The sequence below is a fragment of the Phyllobates terribilis genome, unplaced genomic scaffold (assembly GCF_046119375.1).
Source record: "Phyllobates terribilis strain yellow unplaced genomic scaffold, ASM4611937v1 Scaffold_3__8_contigs__length_932513732, whole genome shotgun sequence".
In the NCBI taxonomy this organism is placed as follows: domain Eukaryota; kingdom Metazoa; phylum Chordata; class Amphibia; order Anura; family Dendrobatidae; genus Phyllobates; species Phyllobates terribilis.
The window spans coordinates 560343073-560362620 of NW_027362763.1; positions in this window are offsets into that span (position 1 = coordinate 560343073).

The following is a 19548-nucleotide window of genomic DNA, read 5'->3' on the forward strand; positions in this document are numbered from 1 at the left end:
AGTCAAATTTCCATTCCAAAAGTCAAATGGCGCTCCTTACCTTCCGAGCCATGCCGTGCACCCAAACAGTGGCTTTGCACCACATATGGGGTATCAGCGTGCTCAGGAGAAATTGCACAACACATTTTGGGGTCCATTTTTTCTGGCTGCCCTTGTGAAAATTTAAAATTTGAGGCTAAAGTAGCAGTTTTGTGTTAAAAATGTGTTTTTTATTTTCACCCTTCAACATTATAAAATTGTGTGAAGCCCCTGGGGGTTCAAGGTGCTCACCACACATCTAGATAAGTTCCTTGAGGGGTCTAGTTTCCAAAATGGGGTGACTTGTTGGGGGTTTCCTCTGTTTAGGCACCTCAGGGGCTCTCCAAATGCAACATGGCGTCCGCTATCGATTCCAGTCAAATTTCCATTCCAAAAGTCAAATGGCGCTCCTTACCTTCCGAGCCATGCCGTGCGCCCAAACAGTGGCTTTGCACCACATATGGGGTATCAGCGTGCTCAGGAGAAATTGTACAACACATTTTGGGGTCCATTTTTTCTGGCTGCCCTTGTGAAAATTTAAAATTTGAGGCTAAAGTAGCAGTTTTGTGTTAAAAATGTGTTTTTTATTTTCACCCTTCAACATTATAAAATTGTGTGAAGCCCCTGGGGGTTCAAGGTGCTCACCACACATCTAGATAAGTTCCTTGAGGGGTCTAGTTTCCAAAATGGGGTGACTTGTTGGGGGTTTCCTCTGTTTAGGCACCTCAGGGGCTCTCCAAATGCAACATGGCGTCCGCTATCGATTCCAGTCAAATTTCCATTCCAAAAGTCAAATGGCGCTCCTTACCTTCCGAGCCATGTCGTGCGCCCAAACAGTGGCTTTGCACCACATATGGGGTATCAGCGTGCTCAGGAGAAATTGCACAACACATTTTGGGGTCCATTTTTTCTGGCTGCCCTTGTGAAAATTAAAAATTTGAGGCTAAAGTAGCAGTTTTGTGAAAAAAAGTTAAATGTTCATTGTTTTCTTCCACATTCCAAAAATTCCTGTGAAGCACCTGAAGGGTTAATAAACTTCTTGAATGTGGTTTTGAGTACCTTGAGGGGTGCAGTTTTTAGAATGGTATCACTTTTGGGTATTTTCTGTCATAAAGGCTCCTCAAAGTCACTTCAAATAAGATGTGGTCCCTAAAAAAATGTTTTTGTAAATTTTGTTGTAAAAATGAGAAATCGCTGGTCAACTTTTAACCCTTATAGCTTCCTAACAGAAAAAAATTTTGGTTCCAAAATTGTGCTGATGTGAAGTAGACATGTGGGAAATGTTATTCATTAACTATTTTGTGTGATATATCTCTCTGATTAAAGGGCATGAAAATTCAAAATTTGAAAATTGCAAAATTTTCAAAATTTTCGCCAAATTTCCGATTTTTTCACAAATAAACGCAAGTGATATCAAAGAAATTTTACCACTATCATGAAGTACAATATGTCACAAAAAAACAATCTCAGAATCAGGGGGATCTGTTGAAGCGTTCCAGAGTAATTACCTCATAAAGTGACAGTGGTCAGAATTGAAAAAATTGGCCCGGTCACGAAGGCAAAAACAGGCTCTGGCGCGAAGTGGTTAAAGAAGAAGTTACAGGACCAGAAATCTTACTTGTTTGTAATTGACCAAATACTTCTTTTCCACCAAAATTTGAAAAAAAATTATTTCCAAATGAGACATTGTGATTTTCAGGATTTGTTTTCTCATTTTGTCTTTCATTGTTGTGGTCTACTTATGATGTCAATTACAGGCCTCTCTCATCTTTTTAAGTGGGAGAACTTGCACAATTGGTGGCTGACTAAATCCTTTTTTCCCCACTGTTTGTACATGCATAAAGAGACAAAAGGACAGTGAAAAAAACGCAACAAAAAACGCTCAAAAAACAGAGCCAAAAGCGAGCAAAAAAGTAAGAAAAATCCTGAACAAAACCTTCCTGGCAAGACACCAGAGTTTGCCGTAGTAAAAAAGCAGTGTGTGAACATAGCCCTATTACTCTGCAAAAAAACATGCAAAGCACCAAATTCTGATGAAAAAAACCCAAGATGTGTGCATGTTATTTATGTAATCTCATAGACTTACTGGTACTATAAAATGCAGCAGAAAATTTGCATAAAAAAAGCATAAAAAAAACCAATGTGTGAACATAGCCTTATTGCGTACGTTTTTACTGCAATATTGATGCGATTTTCCTGCGATATTGATGCGTTTTATTGCCTGTGTTTTTTGCCACGATTTTACCACAATTTTTATGCATTCTATTGCTTGCGTTTTTGCTGCAATTTTACTGAGATTTTGATGCGTGTTATTGCCTGAATTTTTGCTGTGATTTTGTATAACTTTTGTCATGATTTTGCCTGCATTTTTTCAGTGCATTCAATTTACAGAGAATTGACACGCTGAAGATTATTTTCTGTTTTCGCTTTTGGTGAGTTTTGCCTGCTTTTTTCACGCATTGAATGCACTGAAAAAATGCAGGCAAGAAACGCGGGAAAAGCACACAGAGAATTGACATGCTGATGATTATTTTCTGCACCATATCTGCAAGTCAAAAAATACTCAAAGTGTGCATAACACTTCACGTTTCTCATTCACTTTGCTGCAGAGTTTTTGGTGTGTTTTTGCATGCCTTTTTTTGCATGCATTTTTGTACAACAATGAATGCTTTTTGTAGCTAAATAAAGATATTTGAAAAAAGAAACGTGGGACATCGCTTTAAGGGTATGTGCACACGATCAGAAGCCAGTGCGGGTTTGACGCTGTGTGCTTATGCAGCGTCAAACCCGCAGCGGCCAAATGTTACAGCAGAGTGGATGGGATTTGTAGAAATCCCATGTCCACTTTGCGTTTCTTATTCACTTTGCTACAGAGTCTTTGGTGCATTTTTGCATGCATTTTTTGCATGCATTTTCGTACAGCAATGAATGCGTTTTGAAGCTAAATAAAGATATTTGAAAAAAGAAATGTGGAACATTGCTTTAAGGGTATGTACACACGATCAGAAGCCACTGCAGGTTTGATGCTGCATGCTTATTCAGCGTAAAACCTGCAGCAGGCAGATGTTACAGCATAGTGGATGGGATTTGAAGAAATCCTATGTCCACTATGCGTTCATCTGAGACTGCGGATCACCCGCGCACATGGACATGTGGTGCATCTTTCAAGACCGCAGCATGTCAATTTCTCTTGTGGAGTCCTGCAAGAGGAATCTGTTCAGTACAATGTATTGAATGCGGTGAATCCACATGGTTCAATGAACACATGCGGATTCACCTGCGTTCAATAGAAAATATGCTGCATCCAAAGCGCTGCTTGCCCGCATCGTGTACACATACCCTAACCCTTGGATTACTGTCGGACCACGGTGAATATTTTCACTGCATCCAAAACGTTACGTTCTAATGCCACACTTGTTTTGTCAGTTCATGCGGATCCTCCGCATGTAATGACATTTCAATTGGTCAAAATCTGCAGTGAAGACTTGCGTCTCCGCTACAGAATTTGACATGCTGGGGGTGACTTTGTGCGGCATCAAAAACAAGCACAGTGAGCATGGGATTTCTTATAAATGAAATAAAAAGAAGAATTAAATTTAAAAAATGGCGTGATATTCACATCATTTTCATAACCAGTAGAGGAAAAGCCGACCGCTGGGGACTAATATTACTAGCCGGGAAAGTGGCCATTAGCCAAAAATATTCCATGGCTATTAATAACAGCTCACAACTGTTTGCTTATCCTTTACTAGCTAGATTACCAAAGAAAATTGACGTAGGGTCCCCTTGTAAAACCAGCAAAGGCACAAAGCAGTGGATGCTGCTGAGTGAAAATTGCAATCTGCCGTTGTAGTGACCAGTATGTTATGCCCAGCATGTGCTTCTGGAGACATGCACCTGTAAATTAGGCAGGCTCTTATTGCTACAGAAATGTCAAACATGTGGACGCTAACTGTGGTTTAGGCACACTGTGGGGCTCAAAAGAGCATTTGTATTTGGGAGCAAGAGCCATTTCGCTTTTCCAGAGCCTTTGTGTTACTAGTGACGTGGAAGCCTCCTGTATTTCTGTTAACAGTAGAGATGAGCGTTGTTCTACTCGAACTGTTCGCCAATCTCAAATTCGAGCTGTTTTGGGCGGTGTTCGAGCCGTTCGGCGAACACGAACAATTTGAGAAAAATTCGGCTGTTCGAGGTTATGTTCGATAACTGTTCGTGCACCAAAATCATAACTGGATTTTTTCTCAGTAATGATGAAAATTAATGTTAATACGCAGTTTGAGTGTACAGCGGGGTGGGGGGAGGGGCAGGGGATGGATCTCTGCAGGAACAATGAAGATCTCCATTTTTTTTTTCTCTTTCCCGCATTTACAGTGGGGAGGTGCAATCTGTCAGCCTATCAGCAGCGCACACACGGAGCGAAGTGCTTTTTTTCACACAAGCAAGGGCATGTGTCATTGGCAGTGTATGTCACATGTCCTTGCCCTATAAGACCAAGCCATTTTCCCCGTCTCCACCATTTTCTCACTGCTGCGGCTGCGTGTTAGACGGCACCGCTGTTGCTGTGTGCGCTATACCTTGTTAATTTCAAGCCAATTTTCGCACAAATCTACAGATAGCTTGGGAGTAGGGAATAGTTGTGATTGCAGTCCTTTTAAGGACTAGGTTACAGCATTTCCTACGACTTTTATCAGGCAGGTCTGTGCTCTTAAATAGATAGATTGTGGGAGTAAAGACTAATTGTAATTGGAGTCCTTTTCAGGACTAGGTTACATCAGTTCCTATCAGTTTTTGCCAGGCAGGTCTGTGCCAGTGCTGTGCAAGTTTTTTTCACAGCATTTGGCTGAATCTAGCAAAGCTAATCCTTTTTGGCCTATTGCAGAGTGTGTTAGTCAGTGGAGTAGCCTATCTGTGTTGCAAGATATACCACCTGTGTATAGAATACCAATTTTTTACTGCACCTAGTGAAGTAAAATCTTTTGGGCATAGCATCATTCTATTAGTCCATCTATACTGACCTCCATCAGGTTGCAAATTGAATATAATTTTTTTCTGCATCTAGCTCTGAAAAAATATTGGGCTTCTAGCTGTGTGTGGGACTTGTTGTATTAGTCCATCTATACTGACCTCCATCAGGTTGCAAACTGCATATATTTTTTTCTTCATCTACCTCTGAAAAAATATTGGGCTTCTAGCTGTGTGTGGGACTTGTTCTATTAATCCATCTATACAGACCTCCATCAGGTTGCAAACTGAATATATTTTTTTCTGCATCTACCTCTGAAAAAATATTGGGCTTCTAGCTGTGTGTGGGACTTGTTGTATTAGTCCATCTATAATGACCTCCATCAGGTTGCAAACTGAATATATTTTTTTCTGCATCTACCTCTGAAAAAATATTGGGCTTCTAGCTGTGTGTGGGACTTGTTGTATTAGTCCATCTATACAGACCTCCATCAGGTTGCAAACTGAATATATTTTTTTCTGCATCTACCTCTGAAAAAATATTGGGCTTCTAGCTGTGTGTGGGACTTGTTGTATTAGTCCATCTATACTGACCTCCATCAGGTTGCAAACTGAATATATTTTTTTCTGCATCTACCTCTGAAAAAATATCGGGCTTCTAGCTGTGTGTGGGACTTGTTCTATTAATCCATCTATACAGACCTCCATCAGGTTGCAAACTGAATATATTTTTTTCTGCATCTACCTCTGAAAAAATATTGGGCTTCTAGCTGTGTGTGGGACTTGTTGTATTAGTCCATCTATACTGACCTCCATCAGGTTGCAAACTGAATATATTTTTTTCTGCATCTACCTCTGAAAAAATATTGGGCTTCTAGCTGTGTGTGGGACTTGTTCTATTAATCCATCTATACAGACCTCCATCAGGTTGCAAACTGAATATATTTTTTTCTGCATCTAGCTCTGAAAAAATATTTGGCCTTCTAGCAGTGTGTGGGACTTTCTCTATTAGTCCATCTATACTGACCTCCATCAGGTTGCAAATTGAATATAATTTTTTTCTGCATCTAACCCAGCTAATAGTTTTGGCCTAATACCACAGTTTGGCCACTCAGCTCTGCTCGGTTCCCATCCATTGTTTTTTTGTGCAAACAACTCCAGAGTTGTTAATTAGTTAACCACCAAAATGAGTGGAAAAAGGCCTGCTGCTGGTGGAAAGGGGAATATGTGTGTTGGGAAGGGAAAAAAAGGTTATGTCCATGGGGTAGGTGTTAAAGCAACAGTAACATCTGCAGAAGAAAGACCATCTTCCAGCCAAACTAAAATGTCTACTTCTTTTAGCGGACAATGTGATAAGATCCCTTTCTTACGGCCACGCCAATCGCTACAAATTCCAGATGAGGCACAAAAACAGCAGGTGCTTCAACGGATATCAAGTGCTCCTTTAAGTGGGCTCTCCTCCACATCAACTTCAACATCACAAATACTCCAGTCCTCAAAGGTGTCACCCCAATCGCACTTGCTTCCTCACAGCTCCCAAATCTCCAGCTGCCCGTCTGAGTATGAGGTAGAACAGATGGTTGAGTCTGCAGAGCTGTTTACTCATACTATAGCCTGGGAATCAGAGGTCGACTCCAGCGCTTCTGTGAATCCAGACGAGGAAATGTTCTGCACTGATGCCCAGAATCTTTATGAGTCGGATCCAGGACCAGACGCAGAAGGTTCTGACCATAATGTAGACCCTCATTCCCAAACTGTAACTCCTGTTGGTGGAGACAATGAGGAAGACGATGATAAGACTCAAATACCTGATTGGAGCGACAACTTTAGTTTTTTGTCAGGGCAGGAACAGGTTGGCTCTGAGGACGACGGGTGTGATAACGCACAGGGTGATGATGATGAGGTTGGAGATCCCACTTACTGTCAACCCAGTCAGCCAAGAGATGAGGTCAGCAGAGGAGGTGGAGGAAGATACTAGTGACGACGAGGTCAGGTTGCGCCTTCCTGGACAGAGACGTAGTACTGGAAGCACGTCAACAACTGCATCCTCAAACACAACTCTGTCTCTCACCACAAGTCGTGGTGGCTCTTCAGGTCGCATGGGTGCTAAGCCTTGCATAGCCTGGGCATTTTTTCAGATCGATAAAGATGACCCAACTCGTGTTATCTGTAACATTTGTCAGCAAAAGCTAAGTAGAGGCCAAAAAATACATAGTTTGAGTACTTCATGCATGAACCGGCACATGGACATGAAGCATAAGTTGCAGTGGGAAGCTCAGTGTGCTACAATGCGGCCTAGCCGGCCGGGCCAACCACCGTCTGCCATATCTTGTGCATCCGCGGCCTCTTCATCCTATGTGACTGGGGGGACAGCAGTCACACCTGTTTTGGGGCGCAGACCTGCCACCTCTTTACCCGCAACAGCCAGCGTGATTGGCAGGTCATCATTTTCTTTGGAGGTGGTAACACCAGCTGGTGTTGAGCGCTGTCCGACATCGATAGCACCACCTTTGGATCAAGGCAACCTAACATGTCCGCCTGCATCTTCCTCACAGACCGGCAGTTTGCCGGGGACACCCTTATCAACCCCGTCTAAGCACAATAGCCAGCCCTTGGTCCCTCAGATGTGGACAAGTAAAAGACCATTTCCTCCTAGCCATGAGAAAGCTAAGAGGTTGAATTTCACCATCTGCAAGTTCTTGGCTACAGAAATGCTGCCTTTCCGCCTGGTTGACACAGAGGATTTTCGAGACCTTATGTCCGTCGCAGTGCCCCAGTACCAGATGCCCAGTCGGCACTACTTCTCAAAGAAAGGTGTGCCTGCGCTCCACCAGCATGTCGCACACAACATCACCGCTTCTTTGAGAAACTCTGTGTGTGACAGGGTGCGTTTCACCACAGACACTTGGACGAGTAGGCATGGACAGGGGCGTTACATGTCGCTGACTGGGCACTGGGTAACTATGGTGACAGCAGGACAAGGGGCTGCTGTCCAAGTCTTGCCGTTCCCACGAGTTGTGCGTCAATCCTCTTTATGTCAAAGTTCCTCCACTGCTTCTGCCTCCTCAACCTCCTCTCGGTCTTCCACCTGCACCCAAAGCCATTCTGGTCATGCCACAAGCTTTCTAACTGCGCAGAAGGGATCCTGCACACCTCCTTACTATGCTGGCAGTAGGGCTCAACGTCATCAGGCGGTTTTTACATTGAAATGTCTGGGAAATGTGAGTCACACAGCTGAGGAGTTGTGGTCAGCTCTGGAGAACCAATTTCATGAATGGTTGTCTCCACTGGACCTGAAACCAGGGAAGGCCGTGTGCGACAATGCTGCAAACCTGGGTGCGGCCCTTCGCCGGGGCAATGTCACACACGTGCCTTGTATGGCTCACGTGTTGAACCTGGTTGTCCAGCAATTTTTAGCCCACTATCCCAGACTAGATGGCCTTCTGCAGAGGGCACGGTCGCTGTGTGCTCACTTTCGCCGTTCGCATTCCGCAGCTCAGCGACTTACATCTCCACAGAAGTCGTTGGGCCTGCCACTTCACCGGCTAAAATGCGATGTGCCTACCCGGTGGAATTCAACTCTGCACATGTTGCAGCGACTGTGGCAGCACCGACAAACCCTGGTGCAATACGTTCTGACGTATAGCCTGGACCAACGAGATCCAGAGGTGGGGCAAATCACGCTGGAGGAGTGGTCTCAGATCAGGGACCTATGCACCCTTCTGCACAGTTTTGAAATGGCGACGAAGATGTTTAGTGCTGACGATGCCATTATCAGCATGACTATTCCGGTGATTTACATGCTGGAGCACATGTTAAACAGAATTCGGAGTCAGGTGGTGGCACAAGAGGAGGTGGAGGAAGTAGAGGAGGAGGAGTTGTATGCGGAAGGGCTAACATCTGCAAGGTCCAGACGGTCGGCAGCACCAAGGCGGCAGGCATGTGAGGGTGGGGGAGATGGTTTTACCAGGGCGCATGGTAGCAGCCAAACTAGTGAGGAAGGTGCAGGAGCCCAGGAAGAAGTGGAGGACGAACTGATGGAAGACTCATCAGATGAGGGAGACCTTGATCACATTTCTGTTGTGCGAGGTTGGGGGGAGAGGACAGAGGAAGGAAGCATGATTGTTACCTCGCCACCAACACAACAGGGACTTGGTGCTCCTGGATGCGCAACACACATGAGTGCCTTCTTGCTGCACTACCTGCAACATGACCCTCGAATTGTGAGAATTAGAAATAATCCTGACTACTGGGTTGCCACACTGTTAGATCCCCGGTACAAAAGTAAATTTGCAGAAATTATTCCTGCCATAGAAAGGGATGCACGCATGCAGGAGTATCAGCAGAGACTGTTGCAGAATCTTACATGTGCTTTTCCACAAAATACCAGTGGTGCACGTAGTGAATCTCACAGATCCAACTTGCCAACCGTGGGACCGTCAAGTGTTCAGCACTCAAACCGTAACAGAACCACAGTATCTGCTGGTAACATCAATTTTGCGGAATCATTTCACCACTTTTTTAGCCCATCCTTTGCAAGGCCACAGGAGACAAGAAGTCTGACACATAGTCAACGCCTAGAGACGATGGTACAGGAGTATCTCCAAGTAAACATTGAAGCCACGACTGTGTCACTGGACCCTTGCTCTTTTTGGGCTTCCAATCTGGATAAATGGCCGGAGCTAGCCACTTACGCCTTGGAGATCTTGTCATGCCCCGCAGCCAGCGTTCTGTCTGAACGTGTGTTCAGCGCTGCTGGTGGTGTGCTGACAGATAAGCGCACGCGGCTCTCCACTGATAATGTAGACAGACTCACGTTCATAAAGATGAACAAATCATGGATCCGAAACGACTTTTCTACCCCTGTGTCATCCTGGGGAGAGTAAAAGCTTGATGATTGGTTAAAATCACCCTACCAACCGTTTTAAGCTTTCAAATTACTAATCATGTTTATCTGTATCTTGGCTGGAAAATAATTTGGGCTTTGTAGCAGTGTGCAGCACTGATTCTATTAGGCCATCTATAATAAGCTCCACCAGATTTAAAATTACTAATCATGTTTATCTGTATCTTGACTGGAAAATAATTTGGGCTTTGTAGCAGTGTGCAGCACTGATCCTATTAGGCCATCTATACTAAAGCTTCACCAGATTTAAAATTAATAATAATTTTTAGCTGCATCTAGCCCGGAAAATAATTTTGGGGCTCCGAGATGCGCAAGACACATAAGTGCCTTCTTGCTGCACTACCTGCAGCATGACCCTCATATTGTCAGAATTCGAAGTAATCATGACTACTGGGTTGCCACACTCTTAGATCCCCCAAACTTTTCGATCAACCTTTTCATTTTAATAAAGACCAAAAAAATGGTCATTTTTGAAATTATAAGCATTAGCAGGTTGTTAGAAACTGAAATCAAACAGTTTTCAACTCAAAACTTTATTCTAGGTGATGTTACATTTTCACATAGGACCCCTTGTTCGAAAGGAGCTTCTGAACTCTCTCGTCCATTGAATTTGTCAGGTTTTGGATGGTTTCTGCTTCAATTGTTTTGCATGAGGACAGAATACCCTCCCAGAGCTGTTGCTTAGATGTGAACTGCCTCCCGCCATCATAGACACTCCTTTTAATGATGCTCCAAAGGTTCTGAATGGGGTAGAGGTCAGGGGAGCATGGGGGTCACACCATAAGTTTGTCCCCTTTTATGCCCATATCAGCCAGAGATGCAGATGTTTTATGTGCAGCATGAGATGGTGCATTATCATGCAGAAAAATGATCTTGCTGTGAAATACACGGTTCTTCTTCTTGAACCATGGCAGGAAGTGCTGTTTGAGAAAATCCACATACATTATGGAGTTCATCTTTAGCGCCTTCAGGGATCCTAAAGGGGCCGACAATCTCTCTCCCCATGATTCCAGCCCAAAACATTACTCCACCTCCTCCTTGTTGGCGCTGTAGCCGTGTTTGCGTGGGGTGTCCATCAACCAGCCATCCTCCACTCCATCCATCTGGACCATCGAGCGCTGCACGGCACTCATCCGTGAACAAAACAGTTTTGAAATCAGTCTTCATGTAATGTTTGGCCCACTGGAGCCGTTTCTGCTTGTGTGAAGTGGATAGAGGAGGTCGACAGGATGGCGTATGCACAGCTGCAAACCTCTGAAGGACCCTGCATCTTGTTGTTCGGGGGACGTTGGAGGCACCAGCAGCTTCAAAAACCTGTCTACTGCTCTGACAAGGATTTTTTGCCGCTGCTCTTTTAACCTGACGTAATTGCCTGTAGGAAAGAGTCCTCAATTTGCCCTTATCAGCACGCACACGTGTGTACTGTGAATCAGCTACATACTTCTTGATTGCCAAGACACTTCATCCTGATCATCGCACAATGTTGATTGTAGTCATGCCTTGACCTAAACACTCCACAATTTGTTGCTTCTCAGCAGCCGACACATCCTTTTTCTTTCCCATTTTGGCAGAAAATGTAGGCTGCTTAATAATGTGAGACAGCCTCCTTAAGTAGTCTTGCCTTTCATTGGACACACCTGCCAAACTAATTAGCACAGGTGTCTGCAATTGCTTACAGTGATATAAAGAGCCCTAACACACATCAACATCAATGAGTTTAACTGACAAACAAACAAATTCTTCCCTTATCACTCCTAAACACTTTTTGCATAATAATTTGGAACACAGTGTACATGTGCTTTTCCACAAAACACCAGTGGTTCACGTAGTGAATCTTACAGTTCTAACTTGCCAACCGTGGTCTGTATGGAGTTGTTCAATAAAGGGCCCAAAATTAAGATAACATAGATGGGAGAGGTCTCTATGAATAGGAATTCCTAAGTATTTGATACCCTGTGAGGGCCAGGCAAAGGGAAAGTTGGACTGGATGGAATCCTATATGGATTTGGGGAGGGAGACATCGAGGGCCTCAGACTTCGCTGCATTGATTTTAAAATTTGACCATGTAACAAAGTGATCTATTTCAGCCATAACAGCATGGATGGATATATGTGATTGAGTGATATATACTAGGACATCATCAGCAAATAGAGAGCACTTGTACTCGGTGCCTCCCACCTCAATCCACCTAATATTGGGGTTATGGCGAATTGATGAGAGCAGGTGCTTCATCACTAGGATGTATAAGAGAGGGGACAGAGAACATCCCTGCCTTGTCCCATTGGTGATTGTGAAAGGTGATGAAAATGTTCTGACGCGCCCCCTGGGCCTTGGGACACCCGGAGCCGGACCCATTTTGGTGGATGCTGGTGGTTGTAGTCTCTGTGGCGGCAACCCGGTTCCGTGGCTCAGGGTGGTCAAACCAGTGGCGGAACTAATTATGTGGTTTTGATGTTTAAATGTCCGACTACGCCACCCGTGAATTGCGGTCAGAGTGAACCGCCGCTCCAGGGCAGACCGCTGAGGCTGGTGTTGTGGGTGCAGCAGAGCGTAGCATAACTCCCCACGGGAGGAGTATAGCCTCAGGGCAGTGTATGCGGAGGATGGGGGTGATGGTGCAGGGCAGCAGCAGTAATGACACGGAGTCAGTGATGCAGTCCAGGGCCTTTACTCACAGTTCTTATTATCCAGACCACGTCTGCAGGTAACGGCTGCCCACGTCGTACTGTGCTCACCAGGTGAGGGGCTCAGACAACTCCCAGATAACTTTGGAGTGCTTCACAGGACCCCCTTTGTGTGTCCTTTGTCTGGCCTTTCTTACCAACCCTTCTGTCCGGCTGCCTCGGTCCTCCTCTTGGTAAACTTGGCGCCAGTTTCCCTGACCCTATGTGGTGCCTTCCTAGCGGGTGTAGCGAGGGGCTGCGCCACATAAAATGTCACAGCCTCCTGTTTCTAGCTGAGGGTCTTTCCTGCCTCCACTAGTTTCGGGGACCGGTCTCCCCCTTTGGCCTGACCCCTCCACGCAGGTGGATTCGGGCGTGCGGTGGCGACTCGCCCGTCCGCACCCCTGAGATCCCTTCGTTCCTCGTTCCTGGAGCCTTCTCCGCTCCTCTTCCTTCCTTCTCCCTCTTCCAGGCCTGGGCCTCTATTACTAGGCCCGCCTCCGGAGCAGAGCTCATGCAGAGCCCCTGCTCCCTGCCACTTCTGCTCAGACTTCTCTGCACTGAACTAAGATGGTGCCCACCTTTTATACTCCCTTCTCAATGCACCCAGGAACTGCTTCCTCCCTGCTCCTGCACTACAGGGTTCCCCTTCCTCAGTGTTCCCTCCCCCCACTCCAGCCAGGGACAGGGACTGTCGTGCCCATCTCAGGGGCATATTGGTCGCCCTGCCCCACGGCAATGTGGTGTAATGCATGCAGGTGTCGGGTCCTGATCCACACTACATCCTTACCTGAGAGTGAGATATCACACCTCTGGGTGAGGTGCAATACCTCTGTAGCAACCGAGCCCTCAGGGTGCTACAGTTCCATTTATCTTCAGCCTAGGTGACGTATTGCGATACAGGGCCGTGATTTTGGCTATAAAAGGGTCCCCTAGACCCCTACCCCAAGCTTTTTAAGAGAATCATATATGGCGTGCCAGGAGACTCTATGGAATGCTTTCTCAGCATCCAACGAGAGTATCTAATTACAAATTTTTAACTGCATCTAGCCCAGGAAATACTTTGTGCCTAGTAGCAGGGTCTGCTAGTCAGCGGATTATCCCGGCTGTTATGCAAGCTACACCACCTGTAGTTTGGACACTTCATTTTTTCAAAGGAAATGCTTCGGGACCACGGGATACTCAGTGAAGAGCATCAGGAGGCACCCCAAGGCATAGGGGCTCGGACTGGCAGTAGGATGCCTTGCGGTGGACAGCCGAGCTCGATCCTTATAAAAGCTTTTTAACTGCAGCAGCTTTAGTGGACGCTACTGGAGGTGGAATTACGCGGCTGCTGGCATGAGACTTGCCCTCCAATAGATCCTTGTAAATGGATTTAAAGTGTATTTATTCAAATTAGAGAGACAATTTAAATTAAAAAGCTTAGAGCTGCCTCCACCACAGGGGGGCTCGCTCGACCCACCAGCGGACAGGCACCAGTATTGGGAGAGGGGGGCTGGCCGTCAGGGTTCACCGCGGCTCTGGCACAAACCCGGCGACACGGAGGTGGCACGGGCAGGAGCGGACTGAACGTGTCGGCTTCTCACTTTTTGGATTTTAGAAGGGCATGACATGCCTATATCTGTGTCTCCCCCTCCTTTTACTCCTCCACCTCTTTTCTTTTCGCATGACTATATGTACTTGTCACTTTTCCATGTGTTAGTTGTGTCTTCTAAGCAGTTTGTCAGCTTTTGGACACCTTTGAAGGTGTTTTCTATGTGTTTCTATGTGTTTTTGTTTGCCTGCCATTGGTTTTAACGGTGTTCGAAGGTGTTCGACGAACAGTTCGACGAACAGTTCGGCGAACACACGGGTGTTCGACGAACCGAACCGAGCTCGAACACTACGGGGGTGGCTCAACACTAGTTAACAGATGATGGACCTGAGTGGGGACTTCATTTTTTTGTGGATTGAGTCGAAGCTTTTATTGTGATTCAAAATGTTATGTAAAATGTTTCCATTTATCCTGTGCTCGATGCTGAGCACTGATATCAAGGTTTCCATTTAAATCTCCGAGTAATGTAATTCAGATCCCAAGGGATTCATTCACTATAATGAGGCAGCAGACTTAGGTCTCTTTCACACGTCAGTGTGCCCGGTACGTGTGGTGACAGTTTCCACATGTACCGGAGACACATAAAATTGCAGAACTATTCAAATGAGTGGGCAAAACACATTGACATGTCCTTTTTTTTTCGTGCTTCATGGGTCACAAAATGTCCCACACTGATGACACACGGATGACATCCATGTATCATCAGTGTGACACGTAGTGGCGCCTGGAAATCAGCGTACAGTTAGTGCTATTCCCATGCACCAAGTGCTTAACGCTGCCCTCATCATTGTTACCTGGTGGGTTCAATTTAAAGATAGTCTCAGCAGACAGTGTTATGTACTGCAACTAAGAACTAAGGAATAGGAGAGAAAAGCTGTCCCTGCACATAGAATCAGCTTAAACCCTAAGCTGGGATGGATGCCCTATTCCTTGTGAAAAGCCCCACTGACACTCCTGCACTGAACTCAAAAGAAGACCTGAAGGAAGGGGAAAGGGATCACAAAAGATCTAAGGACTGGGAGCAAAAACAGGAGACCTCCTAACAGAAAAGTTAGTTGCAGAAATGAAGATTAAAGGGAACAAAACTGGTGGAACAAGAAGTCCCAGGATATAATGTGTCCTAAGCACAAAGAACTAACAAGGCAACTAGCCAGAGCACAAGCATAACAACACTGATGTCCAGCGAGGAAAGGGAGACAGGTGCTGAGTAATAAAGAGTGAGGAGATCACGTGACCAAGACACCCAGCACCAGAGGAAAAGACTAGAAGCCAGAAAGCCACAAAAAGATGGCCGAAAAGAAAAGCAGCATAGATTCTAACACACAGCTGGCCACAGTCCCCCAAAGAAGCCCACGCATAACGCATGTTGGGACTGTTGGCGTGCCTGTTCACCATGGGTGACAGACAGCTTAGAGTTAAATAGGATGGTTGTCCTTTCACTGAATGTATTATTAGCCTAATACTTAGTAGTTTATGTATAATAGATTGTATTGCTGGCAGGCTGAAATACTGTCTATTTGTATGATTATATACTGGAAGTCTGTGCAAATGATATAGATACATTTGGTATGAATACATGTTATTCATTATTTGAGCACTACCAATTTATTGAGTTTCATGATATGACTAATTCTTCCCAACCCCAACATATATGAGTGGTTAGTACGTCTTTGATACCTGTATCTTCCCCTTGATTCTGTCTGTACTTGTGTATACTCAGTTGTATGCAAATTTTTTAAATATATCCCGAATAAATATTATTATACTTTATGGATGGACTAGTTGCTCCAGTTTTTTTCTGTATGAATACTGCTAGACGGTTGCTGCTGTAAGGTGCCCCAGCGAGGTTGTCGTGGGCGAGCTGTAGCCCCTGCTCGTTCTGGCACGCTACAGACAAAACTTGTCCTCCCTCTGATGTGTGGCCGTGTATGTGGTGCTCTCCACTTACTTCAGACCATCCGATCGCAGCTGTCTCCAGGCATTTCTCTTCTGGGACCATGGCAGCAATAAATTCAGAGGACAGGAGGTTCTTAACCATAACTGGGACTTTACTTAAGGAAGAGGAATATGTACAATATTTACAGGCAGATATAATGGATAAGGCCAAACAGGTTATCATCTCCCACACAGGCGCTGGCAACATTTTCAGCTCTGGTTCCCTCTTTAAGTGAAGCATCTCTGTGACTCTAATCTCTAGCCCAAGAGAATCTTCTTCAATACCAACAGTATATCCGGATCCTATATCTCCCCCATGCCTTAGCCTGGAGTCTTATCTTCCTCTGCTACCTGTAGACTAGAAGTGCCCCGGGTCCTCAATACCTCTGTTGAGTTTTTCCGGCCGGCTAACAGGACTCTTGCGTAGGGAGATCTTCACACTGGTGATCCCACTGTCTGAGGGTATGGGGCTCCCATCTATCCTAGCAGCCACCATATACTTAGGCTACATTACTGTTCTCTGTCCCAACTATCACAGACTCTTCACTTCCAGCTTCTAGAAACTAGGCAGAGATTTTCCTAATGTGCCTACCTTCTGTGGGCTATCATCACACACCGTTAACCCCATCACTGTCTGCAATACTGCTGGCAGACCCAACCTGGCATCTGCACCCGGGACAGTGGCATCTTGTGGCTGGTTACCATTACAACAGCCCACAAGTAATTTTATCAGAAATACGCTTTATAAACACTCAGTGTTTGATCATGGCACTAAGTTCCCCCTCTACTCAACTGACTGGACCACTGCAGCTAACTCCTTAGCTTGGCCTAACAACAGTTCAGAGAGGTCTAACTCTGGGAACATTCTCTTTTAACTACATCAGGGCCAAAGGAAGGCTACGTCCTTCCCCACTATTACACTGCCAGCACAACTGGTGATGTTAGAGCTGCTGCTTGCAGCAACCACATTCACATCAGTGATATTAGTTTTTTTTATCATTCTTAATGTCCTTCTCCTATGCTGTGTTTTGGTTTAGCATACATTATGGACAGAAATATAACATTTAATTTGTTTATTTACCATGTTAACAAAATTAAACAATTTTTGAGTTAAAGTTCTCCAAATTTTGACAAGAGAAAGCATAACTTTAAGTAAAGAGGTCACTATGTTCACGCACAAAAAGTAGTTTGCAGCAACTGCCAGCACTAATACTGTGGCACCTATGATAGTTAAATATGACTACTCAAAAAGTTGCAAAACCTTAACCTTTTATTGTTGTTGTATTTTTCTTTAAATGATAATGTTGAACCAAAATCAAAAGTATTTTAATGAAACCTAAAATGCTAGGTTGCAAGCTTGCTTCAAAAAGAAGTCTCCTAATTTTAAGATTCTATCCTTTCGCACAGGAGACAGGGATACAGGGAGAAATAATATAATTTATATTGAATTCCACACAGAAAGTGTAGTAAGGGTGACTGGTTCATTCCTGTGGTTAGTCTTAAAAAAAATATGTTTATTTTTATTACTAGATATTGTTAATAGTGATGAGCGAATATGTTCGAAAAACGATCTCCTAAAAAGTATTTTTTTCAGTTGCTAACAAGAGTAAAAAATTTTTTTTTCTGTGGCAAACGTGATACAGTACACCATATGTCAACTTGTCATTTTGTGGCATTGAAATTCAGCTGTGTACAGAGTTAAAAAAAACTATTTTTTTCAGTTGCTAACTTGAGTAAAAAAATATTTTTTTTTCTATGACAAGCGTGATACAGTACGCCATTTGTCAGCAACCCAGTAGTCAGCATTACCTTGAATCATATTTTACGGGGATCATGTTGCAGATAGTGCGAGAGTGGTAGAAGAGAGGCCACAGAGCAGGAGTTTGCAGTAGTCGAGGCAGGAGATGATCAGGGCATGCACAATTGATTTTGCAGATTCTTATTTGAGGAATGTGCAGATCCGGAAGATTTTTTTTCTTGAAGTCAGCATATTCCTCAGTTGTCCCTCAGTGTTCAGTTGTCCCTATCCCGGTCCTTGGAATACAAGTGCAAATACACAGCCACCCACAGGCCACAATACTAAACTTCCACATTTCTTGACTGCTTGCACTAGAAATTTTGCATTTTAGGCTCCTGGAGGCGGAAGCTTTACGCAAAATCATGGCGGCGACTGTCACTCGCACATAGCTTGGGGTTAACATTGTGTACCTCACCTTCTCCAACCATGTATCATCCAAGTACAAAGGCTGACTGCTCTTTCAATAAATCAAGTGGAAGAAGTTGTTCTGCAGAAGTATCTTTCTTTGCCCCAGGGGCACTGTAGGTTAGGGGACTAAGGGGCAGAACAGAAACAGATGTAATTAACAGAGCTCTGTTCAAAGTTAGTTGATATGGCGGCGGAAGGTATGAACTGAGCAGAACACTTACTAAAGATGATGATGTCAAAGGCCACATCATCCTGTTGTCAAAGGCTACATCATCATGTGAGTGAGATACATGTTGAAAGATATTTTCCATTATGCTTTCCGCTTCCTCTCCACTGATATGCTAAGTAGGTTAATCATGACCTGCGTTTCACATTATTACTGCTGGGATGGTTGCTACCAGAAGTGCCTATAATGTTGCTGATAGGCAAAGGTACCACATCTATTGTCAGTGCGATTTAATACACATTTTGTTCAGAAGTATGATGTTTTATTCCTTTAACAAAATTTGGTACCAGCGATACCAAGCCTGGAAAACTATGGAATCAACCACAAAAACAAGCCAATGATAACGTGATGGCTAAAAATGCTAATGCAACACCAGCCTGTTCGTAATACTAGTGCAGTGTGTATGTTCCAGCAATTGGACAATTCAAACCGGTGCACCAAAAAAGACCTGTAAAGTTAAATGTTTCAATTAACTCTAATAATTTGTATTGGTTAAATAAAATTAATTCCTCTTGCCCAAAATGGAACGCATAAAAACGGATGCTAAGAAGTTGGAATGCAGCCTCAATATCCAGAAACAGCCCACATTACATTTGTGGAGTGTAGAGAGGCCGAGTTGGAATAGTTAAAATAGTATGTAAAAGTAAATCGTGTGTATGTTTACAAATTTCTATATTTACTTTTTTAAAATACTATTATCCCCCCTGACCAAAAAAACTAACCCAGAATGCTATGTTGTTTGTTAGATACATAAATAGTAAGTAAATTGCTGTAACAGTCAGTAGTTTTGTAGTGTCACATATAATTTTTAAAGTGTTGTCTACTACTCAGACAACCTCTACTCAATCCCTTTGTTTCCCCCATGTAAAATAATAACACTTATACTTGTCTCTGGTACTGGGGAAAGTGAACCAGGTGCTGATTGGCTGCAGGGATTGCGTGACATATTAGTGCCACGCGTTCCCTGAGAGAACAGATGCTGACACCACTGCCACCGACACTGGAGGTAAGTATAGATGTTATTATTTTACAAGGGGT